This window comes from Aplysia californica, unplaced genomic scaffold, assembly GCF_000002075.1.
Source record: "Aplysia californica isolate F4 #8 unplaced genomic scaffold, AplCal3.0 scaffold00068, whole genome shotgun sequence".
NCBI classification, from domain to species: Eukaryota; Metazoa; Mollusca; class Gastropoda; order Aplysiida; family Aplysiidae; genus Aplysia; species Aplysia californica.
Genome location: NW_004797338.1, coordinates 690,324 through 696,747, shown reverse-complemented (window position 1 = coordinate 696,747; position 6,424 = coordinate 690,324). Strand labels below are relative to the sequence as shown.

Below are 6,424 nucleotides of genomic sequence, written 5' to 3'. Positions count from 1 at the left end.
GGGGGGGCTAATTCAAAAGAACCCCCCCCTTTCCCCCGGTCACAACAGAAACTTTAAACTCTACACGGTTATATGATCACAGAAATAAACAGAAGAACAGAAATGACAGCCTCCTGTTTTGAAATGCATGAAAAAATAACGTGAAGCATTCAACCATTGTGCTAGGCCTGAAGGCACGGTAAAAGCGCAGACGACCCGGCAATAATTCCAAGCCGTCTCGATGTCTTGAAAATCTGTTTCACCCCCATTGGTTAAAGATATCGTTTAAGAGGGTTGCTTTGACCCTGTGTTTTAGAGTCGACCCGATCTGAGCGTGATACAGCATCCCAGCACAAAGATGGAGGCACTCGATATATCGAATGAGAATAGAATTCACTTCTTCTGTGCGTAGCGACGAATAGCCTCCTAAATACAGTCTGGGAAGAACGGAATCTTTTCTGTTGCTGATTTTATTTGCAATATCTGCGGTACGTTTTGTGAATGCTGTGGTTTTGATGACTTAAATCACTCTGCTAAGCTGGACCATTTCTGAGATATTCCCGATTCTGACACTTTTAGTCTATTTCAGGTTTATGTGAATAGATGGTTTTATGGCCCTATTGATAGGTCCATATCTTCTGATTACCCCTGTTGCTCTCGAGTATCATGTTTGCCAGCGTTGCTTATTCGTCCTTGTCTTTCTTTCTTTACTTAACGAGATTTCAATCTTCCACCTTTAGAATACTTACTTACTTTTTCCGGTCTCTGTTACCTTGTGATGTCAAGGGGAGAGGCTAACGTCTATCTCTTGTTTTGTTGTATCGCCTGTTGCATTATAGTGTTGTTCTTGTCTGATGTTTCTCCTACCGCTTCTATCCACCCTTTCCTGGGCCTGCTTCTTTCTCTGTTTCCTTCAGAATGACATTGCATTTTCAAGCTTCATGGAGCATTAAACCAATACATTCTTCTCGCCATATGACCAATAGTTGTAGGCTGCCATCTTCGTTATGGCTGATTAGTCTCGGATAACTGACCCAGTCAAGTGAAATCATGCTCATTTCCGTGACATTCATTGTCCCATGCCGCGTTCACGGAGCACCTTGTGCGTGCCTAATCTGCACAGGGAAAAAATCACTACGGTAAACCTATTGGAAAAAATGTAAAAATCTTTATGGTGAAAATCTCTGCGATGAACAAATAAAATCAGCACTACATCTTTACTATAAAAGCATGCACAAAGGGCCAAAATCTGTCAAAATCCACACGCCGACAATCTCCAGGATCACAATATCCATGCTGCATGTAGTTATCGCGAGGATCACGTTACCAGTGGGGGTTTGTAGATGTCTACGACGCCCTTTGTGTCCCTTCGCGTTCACTGTGTTTGTGTAGTAACAGTGCACTATGACTTTTATTTTGCTATGCACTTTAAAATGCAGCAGATGGTGGGAGAAGGTGGAGTGCATATTAACTGATTGATGTTCTGAATCGTCCCAACATAGTTTTTTTTTTGCGGACCCCCCCCCCACACACACACACTTTCCTTTCCCTTCTTCAAATAAATTGTTTACGATAAAGAGTTTATTACATGTCGTGGTGGGAGATAACGATTTATTCTACTTATGAAATTGCCATTTGTAATCACTCGTTTGGAGCCGTCTGTGGTATTGCTGATAAATTGCTAATAAATTGCTGATAAATTGCATTTGTATTGCTGATATTCATCTCAATGCGATGCTTAATGTACATCGCAATATAAAATCGCAGGTATGACAAACATAGGCACCCAGATGGTTGGAGGAAGCCACTGGTTGGTTCTACTTCTTTACATACCCTCTGTTGCTTCTGCCTTTTTGTCTTACTTTCCCCAGCACTAAATAACCAATATTGAGTCGATATGCTTCTCTTTACTCAAACATACAAACACATGCACAATTGAGAAAGGATTAAAAAAAAAACTCTATTCAAAATACACACGACTCGAGCATACTAGTACATGGATAAACATTCACGATGACAATAGACAGTTGTATTGATATGCAAAAAATACAAATAAGTAAATACATAAATATATACTACTAGCTGGGCCCCCTTTCGATGAAAGGAATGATCGGTGCTTTAATATCAACAAAAATCATTGGCCTACTATATTTACACTCTACTGGAATGGGGCAATAAATCTTGAGAGATGCAAAAAATTAGAAGGTCTAGATCTATACTCTCTAAACAAAATGCGCCTCGTGAAATATCACTTCCGGATTTTCTAACATTACGGAAACAGAAGCGTCGGCCTACAAAGCGATCGGCGAAATAAAGAAATTTAGCTTTTTGCAGCAAAACTGTCTCTCATTACTGAAAAAACGAAGGGCGTCATGCTCTTGAGAATATTTTAAAGAATATTTTGGCGAAAACCGCATGTCGATCGGTGTAGCCATAAAAAAGTCTTTTGAATAGCAAAATTCGGCCACCGCAAATAGATAATAGATTCGGACATAAAAGATAATAATACAGTAATTGTTAACAACTTGCAGTGAACGAAAAAATGAGTCGACTAGGCAGATAAAAGTGACATAACAATGTCCTTTGGATGGTTGCAAAATATTCATCATAATGACATTTATTAAATATATCAGTATAGACCCCTGATGATGAAATTGGTGATAATGTGTATGTATAGAGAATGTTAATGACGCAATCTGATATCTGATAGGTTGAATCCCAGGCTAGCTGATATACAGATGAGTCGTCAAGCTCTTTTTCAGTTGGGTCGAATAATTTTGCCGCTAACCTTATTGTACTGACTCGAAATGGTCTTCCAAAAATAGTCGGGGGGGGGGGGGGGGGGGTTGGAGAATGAGAAAACGCTATATCTCCAAAGAATCAGTTTTACCCCGGACACGACTGGCTTGTCACATAGGTTGATGACCTCTGCTTTCTACATTATGGCTGGAAGACCTGGGACAGGGACATTAATTGCTGAGGTGCGTTGTTGTACACATATTTAAAACACATAGGGGTTGTAATAAAAATAATTCGCTTTTCAATAGGCAACCAATGTATACAGATCTCTCAAAGTGGATGTTATGCTTTCTGTTTTCTTCATCTTCATGAATAAGGTTGCTGCGTTATTTTAGTTAACTTGTGTTTTTCAACTCTTGTTTAGAAGCTTCGAATTCCAATAATAAAATTTTGCGAGAATTAAGGCTGTGACAAGCTTTACTGACAAGGGACTTTCTTATACTGCTTATTTTCCTTAGGGTTATGGTTCAGCTCTTCGCCACTGAACGCGGAAGAAGTCAGTTCGATTTCCATGTAGTGAAGCATTTATTACCGACTATCTCGTTCCTCTACCTAGATTAAGAGTTCCCCTCAGTCTGGGTTGGCCCGACAAGAAATATTAAAATAATACTCTTTTAAAGTGGTCTTTACTGTGTTGATAAGGAGTAAATATTACATTTGGAATCAGTCTGTGCTTATCTTATTAATTAATTAATTAATTAATGTGTTCGTTTGTTAATTAATTAATTCATTAATCTATTTGGGTGGGGGAGGAACTGATACAAATTGTCTCTTCATAAAAAATATTATGTAACTTAAAGGTTATGAATAAAGGCTCCATGTGTCTATAATATCCTGTTGTCGGACCTGCTCTGATGACTATTTTTCGAAGACAATCGCTTGTACAAACGACAACATCCAACTCCCTCGCCTTGTGTGTGTGTGTGTGTGTGTGTGTGTGTGTGTGTGTGTGTGTGTGTGTGTGTTGGTGTGTGTGTGTTTTCGCTATATCATAATGTCAGCCTCACAAAAAGGCCACCTATGTAAGACAACCACTTTTTTCTTTGACATTCAGCTGTCCTGGGCAAGTTCGAATATCCATGTACTTCTCTTCATTCTGCTCTGTGGGGGCTTTCGTGGCGTAGAGGTTAAGATGTTGGTCTCTCCTTCAAAAGTCCAGGGTTCGAATCCTGGTAGCAACCGAAAATTTTTTTCCCTAAAAGTTTCTCCTTTCACCTCTTTTCCAGCTCTTTAGCAATGTTCTGTCGTCTGCTTTCGTCTCCTCTTTCTGCCCTCACCCCTCACCTCCTTTACTCCCTCCTCTGGGCTTTCTGACTCTTTCTGCAGCCTTTCTACTGCTACTACTTGGCTATTTCTTACTGCTGTCTTTCAGCCACACCCCTGATCTTCTGTTAGGAAAGATCTACACCTAGCCTTCTCGGACAAGGGCGAAAAATCTCGGACGGCCCGTGTGCACGTTGCGCACGTTAAAGACCCCTTGGTGGTCTAAAATCAAAAAGAGTAGGCTTCGGCCGCCACTCGGGCAAAATTCAAAATTTCCTACCAACTGAAAAAATGTAATGTGTCCCGCGCGCTCGTATGACCTTATGCAATTGCGAGCGCCGTAAAACACTTACAAAAAAAATAATTCTGCTCTGTTCTATTTCTCCTGCACAGCAAGAGACTCACCTCGTATTCTAGAGCCTCCAGTGTTAATCTCCGCTAATAAACCACGTGATTTTATCTAGGAATCCTCAGGGTCGTCTGCAACTGATTCCCAGGCGGACGTTAAGACGATGCAAAAACACCGGTATCTGAGTGCTTGCCATGGGTGTTTCTGAATGTTTATTTGTTGGACAGAACTCCCCTCTCTATACATCTTCTCCTACGTATCGGAAACGAACGTGGCGAGCAGGTTAAAAAAATACGATCTTCTGTGGCGTTTTAAGCCTAGATGTCGATCCAGTAGGTGCACCTGAACTCGAAAAACAAGAGAGAATGTAAGCACCAGTTACGCTCTTTGTGTGAATGTACCAGGCAGGGGTCAGGTTTGTGGTGAGTATTCTCTGACAGGATGATAAACCAGCTCACAGTGGCCACCAAGGGAGTCTCACAAGAACGCTTGTATATTCTCTCTCTCTGTCTCTCTCTCTCTCTCTCTCTCTCTCTGTCTCTCTCTGTCTCAATATCTGTCTCTGTTTCTCAACAAACACATACACACATGCACACACACACACTTACACACACACACACTTATACACACACATATATGTATGAGTGTATAATATGTGTGTTTGTGTATGTGTCCATATACTTACATGTATAATACATAACACATGTATCATTGGCCTATCATATAAAATATATTATGTAATATCCCTTCCACACCACACATAGGCCTATCAGATAAAATATAATATCCCACTTAAGCCTACTAGTAAGGTTATTAAAGAGTCAGTGCCGACGAGTGCAACATACATCTCTGTACTGTAACTATGAAGTCGTGCGGGCAGAGAGCCATGAAAACTGCCCAAACTATCCAGGTTAAAAAATTATACCGCTCTGATGACAATTTGCACCATTTATGAGTCAGTGACAAGCCATCGGGGGTACCCAAATTTTGTACCTTCATCTGAGCCTGAGATGGGAGTGGGTGGTGGGCGGGTGCTCTTGTATGGTTTGCTCCTTTTTGTTGTTGCTGTTTTATCAAACTTCTCGCTATCGTCTTCTTTTTCTTTGCGTTTGTTACTCACTTGTAACACCTCTAATTAAAAGCACTTATACTTATACGACCTAATTGTGTTGCAAGAGCCGTAAAACTGTTACTAAAACTAAACAAAAACAAAACCAAAAAAAAAGAAAAGAAAGGGGGAGACCGTAGAAAGCCAACTGGGAATAGCAATAGCCTAGTACAACGAGGAAAACATGAGCTACTCTTTCTTGTTATTTTTTTACGGTTTCGTTTATCTCGCTATTCGTTTATTCGACAACATGAACTAGTGTGGTTGGAAGGAATGAGAGGATGAGGGAGGGTGACGACGACAACGACAAGTATGAAGAAGATGACGTGAGTAGGTGAAGGGAGGGGGAGGGGGAGGCTGGAGTAGCAATATCGAGGTTATGAAACAAACATTGAAACAATAATATACGAACACGTATAAAAGCATAATAAAATAGTAGGTGAAAATAACTGTACTTACCTGACATGATTAAATATACTCGGCCTCTGTGTTCTATATCCATCTTTATAATAATATTTATATTCTTCCTTGACTTCTACTTTCACTTTGAACAATGAAATAAAGCCAGTATCAATGAACCAACATTCTCCAAGTTCTGCCTTGTTACGTGAACTCACGATCAATATCAAAGATGAGAAGATACAACAAGGGTTTGTTTTTTGGGTTCTTAATACACAAACTACAGTGGCAACTTTTTTTTTTTTTTATTTTCTAGGGCACAAAAACAATATAATCATAATGATAGTACTCTGTGTTTTGGCACTGTCTTTTCACGGTAAACGTGAGGGGAAATATTGAGAGAGGAGAGGATAGCAGACACCGGGCCGGTATGTTCTACATTAGTCAGAGGCGATGTCACGACTGACCCAGCTCGAGAAATGTTCATGCAGCTTTCTCCCTGTGCGGGAGAGAAATTGTTCCCCCCC

At 40.4% G+C, this 6,424-nt stretch overlaps 1 protein-coding gene across 4 annotated transcripts in view; it reads right to left on the bottom strand.

Annotated features, from left to right (window-relative positions):
• Nucleotides 1-6,424, bottom strand: part of LOC101861941 — a 25,095-nt gene that overhangs the window by 4,001 nt on the left and 14,670 nt on the right. The window contains exon 1 of one of the 4 annotated variants that reach the window (XM_005093720.3): nt 5,958-6,348. The exons of the other annotated variants lie outside the window; for them this stretch is intronic. The gene's annotated coding sequence lies outside the window, so the exon portion shown is untranslated. Of the gene's footprint in view, nt 1-5,957; nt 6,349-6,424 lie in introns of those variants that run through there. 4 annotated transcript variants of the gene reach the window in all.